The following is a 16,748-nucleotide window of genomic DNA, read 5'->3' on the forward strand; positions in this document are numbered from 1 at the left end:
CCACAAAGGATAAGGAAGGACACTATATAATAATTAAAGTGTCAATACAACAGGAGGACAAAACCATAATAAATATTTATGCACCCAAAGACAGAGCTCCAAAATATATAAACTCTAACAGCATTGAAAAGAGAGGCAGACAGCTCACAATAATAGTAGGAGACTTTGGCACACCATTTCTGGTGAAAGACAGAACATATAGAGAGAAGCTCAATAAAGACATGGAAAATCTAAATGCCACAATCAACCAACTTGACCTCATAGGCATATACAGAACACTTCACCCAACAGCAGCCAAGAGTACTTTCTTTTTCAATGCAAATGGAACATTCTCCAGAATAGACCACATATTGGGCCATAAAGGAAGCCTTAAGAGAATCCAAAGCGTCAAAATATTACAAAGCATCTTTTCTGACCTTAAAGCCATAAAAGTAGCAATCAATAACAGAAAAAGCAATGAAAAAAATCAAACTCATGGAAAGTGAGCAACACCTTGTTCAAATACGACTGGGTTATAGAAGAAATTAAGGACAGAATAAGGAAATTCACAGAATCAAATGAGAATGAAAACACAGCTTACCAGAACCTTTGGGACACAGCAAAAGGAGTGCTCAGAGACAATTTATAGCAATAAATGTACACATCCAAAAATCAGAAAAGGCCAAAATTAAAACACTAACCCTACAACTAGAACAAATAGAAAGAGCAGGAAAAGAAGCCCTCGGTCACCAGAAGAAAGCAAATAATAAAAATGAGAGCAGAGTTAAATGAAATAGAGAATAGAAAAACAATTGAAAGAGTTAACAAGACCAAAAGCTGGTTCCTTGAAAAGATCAGCAAAATTAATAAACCAATGACCAAACTGACAAAAAAGAAACAGGAGAGGAAGCAAATAACCCAAATAAGAAATGAGATGGGCGATACCACAACAGACCCAACTGAAATTAAAAGAATCATAGCAGAATAATATGAAAAACTGCACTCTAACAAATTTGAAAACCTAGAGGAAATGGACAAATTTCCAGAAACACATTACCTACCCAAATTAACACAAACAGAGGTACAACTAAATAAACCTATAACAAAAGAAAAGATTGAAAAGGTAATTTAAAAACTCCCAACAACAAACACAACAGAGAACCCCTGAGGGAGCAGGAGAGCAGTGGGATGCGGACCCCAAATTCTCATAAGACCAGACTTAATGGTCTGACTGAGACTGGAAGGACCCCGGTGGTCACAGCCCCCAGACCTTCTGTTGCTCCAGGACAGGAACCATTCCCGAAGCCAACTCTTCAGACATGGATTGGACTGGACAATGTGTTGGAGAGGGATGCTGGTGAGGAGTGAGCTTCTTGGATCAGGTGGACGCTTGAGACTATGTTGGCATCTCCTGCCTGAAGGAGAGATGAGAGGGTGGAAGGGGTTAGAAGCTGACGAAAAGGACACGAAAAGAGAGAGTGGAGGGAGAGAGCAGGCTGTCTCATTAGGGGGAGAGTAATTGGAAGTGCGTAGCAAAGTGTATATGGGTTTTTGTGTGAGAGACTGACTTGATTTGTAACCTTTCACTTAAAGCACAATAAAAATTATTAAAAAAAAAAAAAAAAACAAAAAAACTCCCAACAACAACAACAAAAAAGCCCTGGCATTGACAGCTTCACTGCAGAATTCTACCAAACTTTCAGAGAAGAGTTAACACCACTACTACTAAAGGTATTTCAGAGCATAGAAAAAGATGGAATACTTCCAAACTCATTCTACGAAGCCAGCATAACACTGATACCAAAACCAGGTTAAAGACACCACAAAAAAGGGAAATTACAGACCAACATCCCTCATGAACATAGAAGCAAAAGTCCTCGACAAAATTCTAGCCAATAGAATTCAACAACATATCGAAGCAATAATTCACCATGACCGAGAAGGATTCATACCAGGTATGCAGGAATAGTTCAACATTAGAAAAAAATCAATGTAATCCATCACATAAATAAAACAAAAGACAAGAACCACATGATCTTATCAATTGATGCAGAAAAGGCATTCGACAAAGTTCAACAGGCATTCATGATAAAAACTCTCAGCAAAATAGGAATAGAAGGGAAATTCTTCAACATAATAAAGTGCATCTATACAAAGCCAACAGCAAACATCATCCTAAATGGAGACAGTCTGAAAGCATTCCCCTTGAGAAAGGGAACCAGACAAAGATGCCTTGTATCATCACTCTTTTTTTTTTTTTTTTTTTTTTTGTTCTTCTCAGGTTTACTATTTCTCAAGATCTTATAATAGTGGTCTTATACAATATTTGTCCTTTTGTCTCTGACTAATTTCGCTCAGCATAATGCCTTCCAGGTTCCTCCATGTTATGAAATGTTTCAGAGATTCGTCACTGTTCTTTATCGATGCGTAGTATTCCATTGTGTGAATATACCACAATTTATTTACCCATTCATCCGTTGATGGACACCTTGGTTGCTTCCAACTTTTTGCTATTGTAAACAGAGCTGCAATAAACATGGGTGTGCATATATCTGTTTGTATGAAGGCTCTTGTATCTCTAGGGTATATTCCTAGGAGTGGGATTTCTGGGTTGTATGGTAGTTCTATTTCTAACTGTTTAAGATAACGCCAGATAGATTTCCAAAGTGGTTGTACCATTTTACATTCCCACCAGCAGTGTATGAGAGTTCCAATCTCTCCGCAGCCTCTCCAACATTTATTATTTTGTGTTTTTTGGATTAATGCCAGCCTTGCTGGTGTGAGATGGAATCTCATCGTAGTTTTAATTTGCATTTCTCTAATGGCTAATGATCGAGAGCATTTTCTCATGTATCTGTTGGCTGCCTGAATATCTTCTTTAGTGAAATGTGTGTTCATATCCTTTGCCCACTTCTTGATTGGGTTGTTTGTCTTTTTGTGGTTGAGTTTTGACAGAATCATGTAGATTTTAGAGATCAGGCGCTGGTCGGAGATGTCATAGCTGAAAATTCTTTCCCAATCTGTAGGTGGTCTTTTTACTCTTTTGGTGAAGTCTTTAGATGAGCATAGGTGTTTGATTTTTAGGAGCTCCCAGTTATCGGGTTTCTCTTCATCATTTTTGGTAATGTTTTGTATTCTGTTTATACCTTGTATTAGGGCTCCTAGGGTTGTCCCAATTTTTTCTTCCATGATCTTTATCGTTTTAGTCTTTATGTTTAGGTCTTTGATCCACTTGGAGTTAGTTTTTGTGCATGGTGTGAGGTATGGGTCCTGTTTCATTTTTTTGCAAATGGATATCCAGTTATGCCAGCACCATTTGTTAAAAAGGCTATCTTTTCCCCAGTTAATTGACACTGGTCCTTTGTCAAATATCAGCTGCTCATACGTGGATGGATCTATGTCTGGGTTCTCAATTCTGTTCCATTGGTCTATGTGTCTGTTGTTGTACCAATACCAGGCTGTTTTGACTACTGTGGCTGTATAATAGTTTCTGAAGTCAGGTAAGGTGAGGCCTCCCACTTTCTTCTTCTTTTTCAGTAGTGCTTTGCTTATCCGGGGCTTCTTTCCGTTCCATATGAAATTGGTGATTTGTTTCTCTATCCCCTTAAAATATGACATTGGAATTTGGATCGGAAGTGCGTTAAATGTATAGATGGCTTTTGGTAGAATAGACATTTTTACTATGTTAAGTCTTCCTATCCATGAGCAAGGTATGTTTTTCCACTTAAGTATGTCCTTTTGAATTTCTTGTAGTAGAGCTTTGTAGTTTTCTTTGTATAGGTCTTTTATATCCTTGGTAAGATTTATTCCTAAGTATCTTATCTTCTTGGGGGCTATTGTGAATGGTATTGATTTGGTTATTTCCTCTTCGGTGTTCTTTTTGTTGATGTAGAGGAATCCAAGTGATTTTTGTATGTTTATTTTATAACCTGAGACTCTGCCAAACTCTTCTATTAGTTTCAGTAGTTTTCTGGAGGATTCCTTAGGGTTTTCTGTGTATATAATCATGTCATCTGCAAATAGTGATAACTTTACTTCTTCCTTGCCAATCCGGATACCTTTTATTTCTTTGTCTAGCCTGATTGCCCTGGCTAAGACTTCCAACACGATGTTGAATAAGAGCGGTGATAAAGGGCATCCTTGTCTGGTTCCCGTTCTCAAGGGAAATGCTTTCAGGTTCTCTCCATTTAGAGTGACATTGGCTGTTGGCTTTGCATAGATGCCCTTTATTATGTTGAGGAATTTTCCTTCAATTCCTATTTTGGTAAGAGTTTTTATCATGAATGGGTGTTGGACTTTGTCAAATGCCTTTTCTGCATCAATTGATAAGATCATGTGGTTTTTGTCTTTTGTTTTATTTATGTGATGGATTACATTAATGGTTTTTCTGATATTAAACCAGCCTTGCATACCTGGTATAAATCCCACTTGATCAGGGTGAATTATTTTTTTGATGTGTTGTTGGATTCTATTGGCTAGAATTTTGTTGAGGATTTTTGCATCAATGTTCATGAGGGATATAGGTCTAGAATTTTCTTTTTTTGTAATGTCTTTACCTGGTTTTGGTATCAGGGAGATGGTGGCTTCATAGAATGAGTTGGGTAGTATTCCGTCATTTTCTATGCTTTGGAATACCTTTAGTAGTAGTGGTGTTAACTCTTCTCTGAAAATTTGGTAGAACTCTGCAGTGAAGCCGTCCGGGCCGGGACTTTTTTTTGTTGGGAGTTTTTTGATTACCGTTTCAATCTCTTTTTTTGTTATGGGTCTATTTAGTTGTTCTACTTCTGAATGTGTTAGTTTAGGTAGGTAGTGTTTTTCCAGGAATTCATCCATTTCTTCTAGGTTTTCAAATTTGTTAGAGTACAATTTTTCATAATAATCTGAAATGATTCTTTTAATTTCATTTGGTTCTGTTGTGATGTGGTCCTTCTCATTTCTTATTCGGGTTATTTGTTTCCTTTCCTGTTTTTCTTTAGTCAGTCTAGCCAATGGTTTATCAATTTTGTTAATTTTTTCAAAGAACCAGCTTTTGGCTTTGTTAATTCTTTCAATTGTTTTTCTGTTCTCTAATTCATTTAGTTCAGCTCTAATTTTTATTATTTGTTTTCTTCTGGTGCCTGATGGATTCTTTTGTTGCTCACTTTCTATTTGTTCAAGTTGTAGGGACAGTTCTCTGATTTTGGCTCTTTCTTCTTTTTGTATGTGTGCATTTATTGATATAAATTGGCCTCTGAGCACTGCTTTTGCTGTGTCCCAGAGGTTTTGATAGGAAGTATTTTCATTCTCGTTGCTTTCTATGAATTTCCTTATTCCCTCCTTGATGTCTTCTATAACCCAGTCTTTTTTCAGGAGGGTATTGTTCATTTTCCAAGTATTTGATTTCTTTTCCCTCGTTTTTCTGTTATTGATCTCTAGTTTTATTGCCTTGTGATCTGAGAAGATGCTTTGTAATATTTCGATGTTTTGGACTCTGCAAAGGTTTGTTTTATGTCCTAATATGTGGTCTATTCTAGAGAATGTTCCATGTGCGCTGGAAAAAAAAGTATATTTTGCAGCAGTTGGGTGGAGAGTTCTGTATAAGTCAATGAGGTCAAGTTGGTTGATTGTTGTAATTAGATCTTCCGTGTCTCTGTTGAGCTTCTTGCTGGATGTCCTGTCCTTCTCCGAAAGTGGTGTGTTGAAGTCTCCTACTATAATTGTGGAGGTATCTATCTCGCTTTTCAGTTCTGTTAAAATTTGATTTATGTATCTTGCAGCCCTGTCATTGGGTGCGTAAATATTTAATATGGTTATGTCTTCCTGATCAATTGTCCCTTTTATCATTATATAGTGTCCTTCTTTATCCTTTGTGGTGGATTTAAGTCTAAAGTCTATTTTGTCAGAAATTAATATTGCTACTCCTCTTCTTTTTTGCTTATTGTTTGCTTGATATACTTTTTTCCATCCTTTGAGTTTTAGTTTATTTGAGTCTCTAAGTCTAAGGTGTGTCTCTTGTAGGCAGCATATAGATGGATCGTGTTTCTTTATCCAGTCTGTGACTCTCTGTCTCTTTATTGGTGCATTTAGTCCATTTACATTCAGGGTAATTATAGATAAGTAAGTTTTTAGTGCTGTCATTTTGATGCCTTTTTATGTGTGTTGTTGACAATTTCATTTTTCCACATACTTTTTTGTGCTGAGGCGTTTTTCTTAGTAAATTGTGAGATCCTCATTTTCATAGTGTTTGACTTTTGTATCATCACTCTTAGTCGACATTGTGATGAAGGACGCGGCCAGAGCAGTTATGCTAGAAAAAGTAATAAAGGACATCTGAATTGGTAAGGAAGAAGTAAAAGTATCTCTATTTGCAGATGATATATGATCTTATACACAGGGAACCCCAAAGAATCCATAAGAAAACTGCTGGAACTAATAGAAAATTTCAGTGAAGTATCAGGATACAAGATAAACATACAAAAATCAGTTGGGTTCCTCTACAGCCACAAAGAGGACGTTGAAGAGGAAATCCCCAAATCAATAGCATTTACTATATAGCTCCTAAGAAGGTAAAATACTTAGGAATAAATCTAACCAGAGAAGTAAAAAGCCTATACAAAGAAAACTACAAGACACCAGTGCAAAAAAACAAAAGAGATGTACATAAGTGGAAAAATATACCTTGCTTATGGATAAGAAGGCTCAACATTGTGAAAACGCCTATTCTACCCAAAGCCAGATACAATGCAAACCTGATCCAAATTACAATGGCATTTTTTAATGAGATGGAAAAACAAATCACCAACTTCATATGTAAAGGGAAAAGGCCCCAGATAAGTAAAGCGTTACTGAAGAAGGACAAGGTGACAGGCCTCACCATACCTGATTTTAGAGCCTATGTACCACCACAGTAGTCAAAAGAGCCTGGATACATAGATTAATGGAGCAGAATTGAGAATCCAGATGTAAATTCATCTACGTATGAGCAGCTGATATTTGACAAAGGCCCCAGATCCGTTAATTGGAGAAAAGAGAGTCTCTTTAACAAATGGTGCTGGCATAACTGGATATCCATGTGTAAAAAAATTAAACAAGGCCCATACCTCACACCATGCACAAAAACTAACTCAAAATGGATCAAAGACCTAAATACAAACTCTAAACGGTAAAGTTCATAGGAGATAAAATAGGGACAATGCCAGGAGCCCTAATACATGGCATAAACAGAATACGAAACATTACTAACAATGCATAAACACCAGAAGAGAAACTAGACAACTGGAAGCTCCTAAAAAACAAACACTTATGCTTATCAAAAGACATCATCAAAAGAGTAAAATGACAACGTACAGGCTGGGAAGAAAATTTTGGCTACAACAAACCTGATCAGCATCTAATCTCTAAAACCTACAAGATACTGCAAAACTTCAACAACAAAAAGACAAATAACCCAGTTAAAAAACGGGCAAAGGATATGAACAGGCACTTCATCAAAGAACACATTCAGGCAGCTAACAGATACAGGAAGAAATGCTCAGGGTCATTAGCCATTAGAAAAATGCAAATCAAAACTACAGTGAGATACCATCTCACCCCAACAAGACTACTATTAATCCAAAAAACACAAAATAATAAATGTTGGAGAGGTTGTGGAGAGACTGGAACACTTACACACTGCTCGTGGGAATGTAAAATGGTACAACCACTTTGGAAATCGATTCGGCACTTCCTTTAAAAGCTAGAAGAAGAACTACTATATGATCCGGCAATCCCATTCCTTGGAATATACCCTAGAGAAATAAATGCCATCACATGAATAGATATATGCACACCCATGTTCCTTGCAGCACTGGTCAAAATAGCAAAAAGATGGAAACAACCTAGGTGCCCAACAACGGACAAATGGGTAAACAAATTATGGTGTATTGACACAGTGCAATACTGTAAAATGGTAAAGAACAATGATGAATCCGTGAGACATTTCATAACATGGAGGAATCTTAAAGGCATTATGCTGAGTAAAATTAGTCAGCCACAAAAGGACAAATATTGTATGAGACTACTATTATAAGAACTCGAGAAAAGGTTTAAACACAGAAGACATTCCTTGATGGTTATGAGGGTGGGGAGGGAGGAGAGGGGGAATCACTAACTAGATTAGCAGCTGTAGCTCTTAACCACTAAGCCACCAGGGTTTCCAACTAGATAGTAGACTAGAATTATCTTAGGTGAAGGGAAAGACAACACACAGTACAGGAGAAGTCAGCCCAAATGGATTCACCCAAAAGCTAAGGAGTTTCCTGAATATTACCAAACATATCGAGGGACAGAGTAGCAGAGTTGGGGGCCTGGGGACCATGGTTTCAGGGGCCATCTAGGTCAAATGACATGACAAAGTTTATTAAGAAAATGTCCTACATCCCACTTCGGTGAGTGGCATCTGGGGTCTTAAAAGCTAGCAAGAGGCCATCCAATATGCATCAATTGGTCTCAACCCACCTGGAACAAAGGAGAATGAAGAACACCAAAGACTCAGGGAAAATATGACCCTAAGATACAGAAAGGGCCACATAAACAAGAGACTTCATTAGCCTGAGACCAGAAGAACTAGATAGTGCCCAGCTACCACCAATGACTACCCTGACAGAGAACTCAACAGAGAGTCTCCGACAGAGCAGGAGAAAAGTGGGGTGCAGAACTCATATCCTAGTAAAAAGACCAGACTTAATGGTCTGACTGAGACTGGAGGGGCCCCAGAAGACATGGCCCCCAGACTCTCTGTTAGTTCAAAATTGAAACCATTCCCGAGGCCAATTCTGCAGACAAAGATTAGACTGGACTATAAGATATAAAATGATAATTGTGAAGAGTGTGCTTCTTGGCTCAAGTAGGTACATGAAACTAAACGGGCAGCTCCCGTCCGGAGGTGAGATGAGAAGGCAAAAGGGGACAGGAGCTGGCTGAAAGGACACGGGAAATCCGGGGTGGAAAGGAGGAGTGCGCTGTCACAGTATAGGGAGAGCAACTAGCATCACATAACAATGTGTGTATGAATTTTTGTATGAGAAACTTGCTTGAACCATAAACTTACACTTAAAGCACAAAAAGAGAGAGAGAGAGACAAAATTGCTTCCAAAAAATAAATAAAGAATACGGGCACCATTTTTCCTCAAAGCAGATTCATTAAAATACCACTTCATTTGGAATATATGAGTTCAGGGGGAGAATGGTAGCGCTTTGGGGCCTTGTACCACTATCCCGGCTGCCTCCTAAGTTAACCCTTCATGGTGCCTACTGGGTAGTATTGTCTCCCAGTTTTAAACCCATCTTTCTGTATTCTCGAGTCCCCGGGTTGTGCAAACAGTTAACACACTCAGCTGCTAACCAAAAGGTTGGCAGTTTGAGTCCGCGCAGAGGTACCTCAGAAGAAAGACCTCGTGATCTACTTTCAAAAAAAAAAGAAAATCAGCCATTGAAAACCCTACGGAGCTCAGTTCTACTCTGACACACATGTGGTGGCCGTGAGTTGGAGGCCACTTGAAGGCAACTTTTTTTTTTTTTTGGTATTCTAGTTTGTGGTCCTGGGGCTAGACCTCTGCAAACTACAATTCTCCCGGCTAGGTTCTGACAGCAGGAAGACTAGGGAGAAAAAAGGAGGACTCCTTGGTGCTTGCCTCCTGCTGTAACAGACGACCCCAACAGGAGCCCTTTGCCCTGGCAGCAGTGGACCGAGCAGGAGCCGTTAGCTCCAGCCTGCAGTTCTCCCACGCCCCTAGACGCAGACTCAGCGCTCCCGCTTAGGGATCCAGGCGCCAGCAGACAGGCGATCCCCTCCTCCTCACACGGATGCCAGAAGTCCAGCCCCACCGGGCCTCCAGACTTCTAAGGCGGCAATCCCAATCTCTTCCCTTTGTTCCCCAAGCCCCAAGGGTGGTGTCTGCTTCCTGCATGGACTGCCTAAGTGATACATAATTCTCTTTTTCCTTCTCCAACACCTGGTTAATGGCTCTATTAAATGTTTTCTCTTAAACAGGTGTGGTTTCTGTGTCCTTACAGGGATTGATTTAGAAAATTTTAGGGGGCTAAGGAAATAAAGGAGATGAGTGGCCTCATTTATTACTAAGAAGAGAAATGTCTCCTGGGTTATGCCTGTATCTTATTTGTGAAAAGCTATCAGAATCCGTTTGCAGCATGAATAGTTAAAACAGCCTTAGCTGTTCCGTTGAGCTAATTCTCAGCAGCAGACTACTTTGTGAAAATATTTAGTGTGGCATTTTGATGGTGCCAGAAGATGGTGAGTTTCCACTTAGGGAATTGTCTTAGTTATCTAGTGCTGCTATAACAGAAATACCACAAGTGGACGCCTTTAGCCAACGGAAATTTATTTTCTCACACTTTAGAAGGCTAGAAGTCCAAATTCAGGGTGCCGACTTCAGCTCTAGTTGAAGGCTTTCTCTCTGTTGGCTCCAGAGAAAGGTCCTTGTCTCTTCTAAACTGCTTGTGGGCAGTCTTCATGTGGCTTGGCTTGTGTCTTCCCGCATTTCTGCTTCCTACCTTGCTTGTTTAACCTTTTATATCTTCAAAAGAGATTGACTCAAGAAACACTCTACACTATTCCTGCCTCATTAACATAACAAAGAAAATCCACAGGTATAGAGGTTAGGATTTACAACACATATTTCAGGTGGGCACAGTTCAATCCATAAGAGGAATTAAGGCAGTTTCTGAGGTCCAAAGATGTCGGCTTAGCTTGGTGTTTGTTCATTAATGGGTCTACCAGTTCTCTAAGGATTTTTTTTTTTTTTTTTTTGGTCTTTTCATGGTAATTTCAAATGGCATTAATGCAAATAACTAATTGCCACATACAAGGGATTACCGAGTCAGAATTGACTGGAGGGCAACCAGTTTGGTGTTTTTTGGTTTACCAGAATCCAGTACTTGCATTATGTGTGACTTTCCATTTGAATTTGCGCCACATGAACTCCCCAAAATGACAGTGCTTCACTTTGAATGTAGACTTGCTCAACTGGATATTCTTGATCTGAGAGCGCTCCAGCAGTTTTAGGTACACCATAAGGTGTTCTTTTAACAAACACCTGGTTGCATGTTTTTGAGATGACAGTAGATGTTTTCTGAGCCAAAGGATGATAGTAATAGGGTATAAGGCAGTGGGATTCTTCTGCCCTGTGGGGATGGCATCTTCTTCGCATTGTTTAAAAAAAAACAACCAAACCCATTGTTATCAAGTCCTTTCCAACTCATAGCAACCCTATAGGACAGAGTAGAATTACCCCCATAGGATTTCCAAGGCTGTAAATCTTTATGAAAGCTGACTGCCACGTCTTTCTCCCACAAAGCTGCTGGTGGGTTTGAATCACTGACCTTTCAGTTAGCAGCCAAGTTCTTAACTGCTGCATCACCAAACCAAACCAAAAAAAAAAAACCCAAACCCATTGCCATTCAGTCTATTCTGACGCATAGTGATCCTATAGGACAGAGCAGAATTGCCCCATACAGTTTATAAGGAGCAGCTGGTGAACTCGAACTGGCAGCCTTCTGGTTTGCAGCTGAACTCTTAACCGCTGTGCCACCAGGGCTCCAGGGATCCTTCTTTACATTGTTTAGTAACTCAAATCCCAAACAAAGCTAGATAACTAAGCATTACTGTGATAGATGCCAAGTAGCCTTAAAAAAACAAAAACCAAACCCATTGTTGTTGAGTCGACTCCGACTCATAGCAACCCTATAGGACAGAGTAGAACTGCCGCATGGGTTTTCAAGGATTTGAACTGCCAACCTTTTGGTTAGCAGCCAAAGTAGCCTTAAAAAACAAAACCAAACCTGTTAGTATCACAATAATAGCTCTGAAGTCCTTTTGAGGACAAATATTTTCTAGCAAGTAATTTAGCAAAAGGAAAAGTTAAGTCTCATAGTTTTAAACCACCCTTTGTCTTTCTGCTGGTTTCATTAAGTTTCCTAAACTGTTGGTGTTCGTCGGTGGACCTACTTTGTTCAGATCCCCTCATTTGTCAATGACAAGAGTCAAGTTGTAGTCTAATTTTCCTCTGTTACTTGCTTTTCAAAGGTGTAGTTTTGAATTTGTTAGCTCTACATTTCTGTGCTGCAACTTTATAGCCAATTTATGGAAGAAAACTTTAATTGCCCTTAAGTCTTAGCAGTTGCCTAGTGCCATGAGAAAATAAATGACTGGGGAAATCAAATATTTCTACAAGGGAAAATGTCATGGCTCCCTCTTTAGGGAGTTGAATTAATCAATGATGGTAAACAAAGACAAAGTTCTATCTGTATCTTTTCCTAATATCAAAAGCTGAAACCAAAGAAGTTTTACTAATTGTAAGAGGCATTCCATAAGCCCGGGTCCATAACGAACTGCTAAAGCTGATTAGACCAAAAATAAACAACTTGGTATTTAACAAGCAGCAAGTATTAGACTAAAACACAAAAAGCCTATCAATTGAATTCTAATAGGGTTGGGGGCAATTTTAAAAAGCTTCCTGAAATGCCGAATTAACACTATCTTTTTTTTTTATTATTAAAGAAAAATTGTATTGGGATACTGATAGTCCTTGTCTTACAGTGGGTTGGTCATCTTCTAACACAGGGTTTTTTGTCTAATATTATTGCCTAATAACGCTAAACCTCAAGTTGAGTTAGAAATTTTGCATGAGTTCCTCCTTCTGAAGTATTACCTGCTGCTGGCTGCCCGAAATTGCTAAACACACCTAAATTTAAGGAATGTTTTCCTGGTTGCTGGAAGAACTGAAAACGTAAGAGCATTGTTTTCATAACAGGAAAGCTATTATTGCTGTTGTTAGGTGCTCTCGAGTCATAGCGACCCTATGTACAAAAGAACGAAACAGTGGCTGATCCTGCATCATCCTCACAATTGTTGCTATGTTTGAGCCCGTTGTTGCAGCTACTGTGTCTATCCATCTCATCTAGGGTCTTCCTCTTTTTTGCTGACTCTCTAACCTTACCAAGCATGATGTCCTTCTCCTGAGACTGGTCCCACCTGATAACACGTCCAAAGTATGTGAGATGAAGTCTAGCCATCCTTGCTTCTAAGGAACACTCCGGCTGTACTTCTTTCAAGATAGACTTGTTTGTTCTTCTGGCACTCCATGGTGTATCCAATATGCTTTGCCAACACCATAATTCAAAGGCATCACTTCTTCCTCGGTCTGCCTAATTCCTGCCTAGCTGAGTAAGGAAGACTGAAGAATTGTTCTGTAGCTTCACGAGAGAGTACACTGGTGAGGGTACATCTAAAAGCCTCTGAAGAGAAATTCTAGAATGAGACTTGACTTTTCTGTATTCATTTGGCTCTTTGGTCTTGGCAACTGGCATTGCTGACGCACGTGGTCAGTATGGATGCTCAGGTCTCAATAACCATTCCATCAAGCCTGTGGGTTCAATAGTAAGAAGGCAGAAAAGCAGTAAGAAATTTCTGATTGGGCCAGTTTCAGTGATGGGTAAACATGTTCTGTTTTTCCAGGCAGTGATATATCTGTAAATGCCAGGCAGTAGTAGTATATCAGATGCTTTTGATGACATTTCATAAAATTCCTAATATGGGATAGAAGCTTTGAGATAAGGATGGCATTTTAGTTAGTTGCACATTGTTTGGCTTTATTGACAGCTTTGTTTTCTTTTATCCTTTTTTATAATATTTCATTATGTTTGTAGTTAAAGTTTTAAACGAATAATTTCTATTATAAGGACCAGCACAAAGCTGATTCCCAGGAGGTGGAAGTTAAACATACCCCAAATGTCGAAACTGCAGTACCACTCCACCACCTCTAACATCAAGTACTCCCCCTTCCCTCAGTACTCTCTCTCTGGTTTTTGGGTCAGTAACTCGCAACATCTCACAGAACTCATGAATGATACGTACAGTTAAGTGGTTTATTAGGGAAGTAACAGGGTACAGCACAGGCTTGGGATCAACTTGGAAGTAACAGAAACAACTCAGGATGCAGTTCTTCGATCAGAACAGCTTTTTTCTTTTTTCATCTTTATTGTGCTTTAAGTGAAAGTTTACAAATCAAGTCAGTCTCTCATAAAAAAATTTATATACTCCTTGCTGAATACTCCTAGTTGCTCTCCCTCTAATGAGACAGCACACTCCTTCCCTCCACTCTCTATTTTCATGTCCATTCGGCCAGCTTCTGCCCCCCTCTGCCTTCTCATTTCCCCTCCAGACAGGAGCTGCCCATATAGTCTCATGTGTCTACTTGATCCAAGGAACTCATTCTTCACCAGTATCATTTTCTATCCTGTAGTCCAGCCCAATCCCTGTCTGAAGAGTTGGCTTTGGCAATAGTTCCTGTCTTGGGCTAACAGAAGGTCTGAAGACCATGACCTCCGGGGTCTTTCTAGTCTCAGTTGGACCATTAAGTCTGGTCTTTTTCGGAGAATTTGGGGTCTGCATCCCACTGCTCTTCTGCTCCCTCAGGGGTTCTCTGTTGTGTTCCCTGTCAGGGTAGTCATCAGCTGTAGCTGGGCACCATCTAGTTCTTCTGGTCTCGGGCTAATATAGTCTTTAGTTTATGTGGCCCTTTCTGTCTCTTGGGCTCATAATTACCTTGTGTCCTTGGTGTTCTTCATTCTCCTTTGCTCCAGGTGGGTTGAGACCAATTGATGCATCCAGACACCTCTCCCCAAAGTGGGATGCAGAATGTTTCTTAATAGATTTTATTATGCCAACTGACTTAGAGGTCCCCTGAAACCATGGTCTCCAGACCCCTGCCCCTGCTACGCTGTCCTTTGAAGTGACAGAACAGCTTCTTCTTGCCCTCTGCCATGGGGCCTTGCTTGGGCCCTTCATGGGCAAGTGTTACAACTCTTAGCTCCTTGGGTCAGCAAGTGCCACTGCAGCCATCTCTCACTGCTATCACTCTTCCTACTGCTGCACCACTGTCTTTCTCTGTCTTCCACATTACAACTCCTCCTTCTATCTGTCTCTCTCCCCGTGTCTCCCTTGAAGCCCAGTGGGATGGCAAAACTGACCAATCCCTTCGTTAAGGTTCCATACAACTTATTTGCGTGGTCCCACCCCTACAAGCCAACTGCGGATCAAACCTTCAATTACTCACATGCAAGTTCAAGTAGAAACTGAAGAAATTGGAACAAGTTGATGAGAGCCAAAGTACCACCTTGGGTATATCCCACCTGAACTTAGAGACCGTCTCAAGAATAGATTTAACGCATTGAACACTAAGGACCGAAGACCAGAAGAGTTGTGGAATGACATCAAGAACATTATACATGAAGAAAGCAAGAGGTCATTAAAAAGGCAGAAGAGAAAGAAAGGGCCAAAATGGATGTAAGAAGAGATTTTGAAACTTGCTATTGAATGTTGAGTAGCTAAAGCAAAAGGAAAAATGAGAAGTAAAAAAGCTGAACAGATGATTTCAAGGGGCAGCTCGAGAAGACAAAGTAAAGTATTATAATGACATGTGCAAAGACCTCGAGATAGAAAACCAAAAGCGAAGGACAGGCTCAGCATTTCTCAAGCTGAAAGAAGTGGAGAAAAAATTCAAACCTCGAGTTGCAATAGTGAAGGTTTCTACAGGGAAAATATTAACAGATGCAAGAAGAGCCAAAAGAAGATGGAAGGAATACACAGAGTCACTGTACCAAAAAGAATTGGTCAACGTTCAACCATTTCAGGAGGTGGTATATGATCAGGAACCAATGGTAGTGTAGGAAGAAGTCCAAGCTGCACTGAAGACATTAGCAAAAAACAAAGCTCCAGGAACTGACAGAATACCAGTTGAGATGTTTCAACAAATGGATGCAGCACTGGAAGTACCCACTTGCCTGTGCCAAGATATTTGGAAGAGAGCTACCTGGCCAACTGACTGGGAGAGATCCATATTTATGCCTATTTCCAAGAAAGGTGATCCAACCAAATGTGGAAATTATCAAACAATATCATCATAAGCATGTAAAATTTTACTGAAGATCATTCAAAAGCAGCTGCAGCAGTATATCTACAGGTAACTGCCAGAAATTCGAGCTGAATTCAGAAAAGGACATGGAACCAGGGATATCATTGCTGATGTCAGACGGATCCTGGCTGAAAGCAGAGAATATCAGAAAGATGTTTACCTGTGCTTTATTGACTATGCTAAGGCATTTGACTGTGTGGATCATAACAAATTATGGATAATGTTGCAGAGAATGGAAACTCTGGAACACTCAATTGTGGTCATGATGAATCTGTACATGGATTAAGAGGCAGTCATTTGAACAGAACAAGGGGATACTGCGTGGTTTAAAGTCAAGAAAGGTGTGCATCAGGGTTGTATGCTTTCACCACACCTATTCAGTCTGTATGCTGAGCAAATAATCCAAGAATCTGTACTATATGAAGAAGAATGCAGCATCAGGATTGGAGGGAGACTCATTAACAACCTGCGTTATTCAGATGACACGACCTTGCTTGCTGAAAGTGAAGAGGACTTACTGATGAAGATCAAAGACCACAGCCTTCACTATGGATTACACCTCAACGTAAAGAAAACAAAAATCCTCACAACTGGACCAATAAGCAACATCATGATAAACAGAAAAGATTGAGGTTGTCAAGGATTTCATTTTACTTGGATCCACAATCAACACCCACGGCAGCAGCAGTCAAGAAATCAAAAGACACATTGCATTGGGTGGATTGGCTGCAAAAGACCTCTTTAAAGTGTTGAAAAGCAAAGATGTCACCTTGAGGAGTAAGGTGCACCTGGCCCAAGCCATGGTGTTTTCAATCACCT

Source organism: Elephas maximus, chromosome 2 (genome assembly GCF_024166365.1).
Source record: "Elephas maximus indicus isolate mEleMax1 chromosome 2, mEleMax1 primary haplotype, whole genome shotgun sequence".
Taxonomy (NCBI): Eukaryota; Metazoa; Chordata; class Mammalia; order Proboscidea; family Elephantidae; genus Elephas; species Elephas maximus.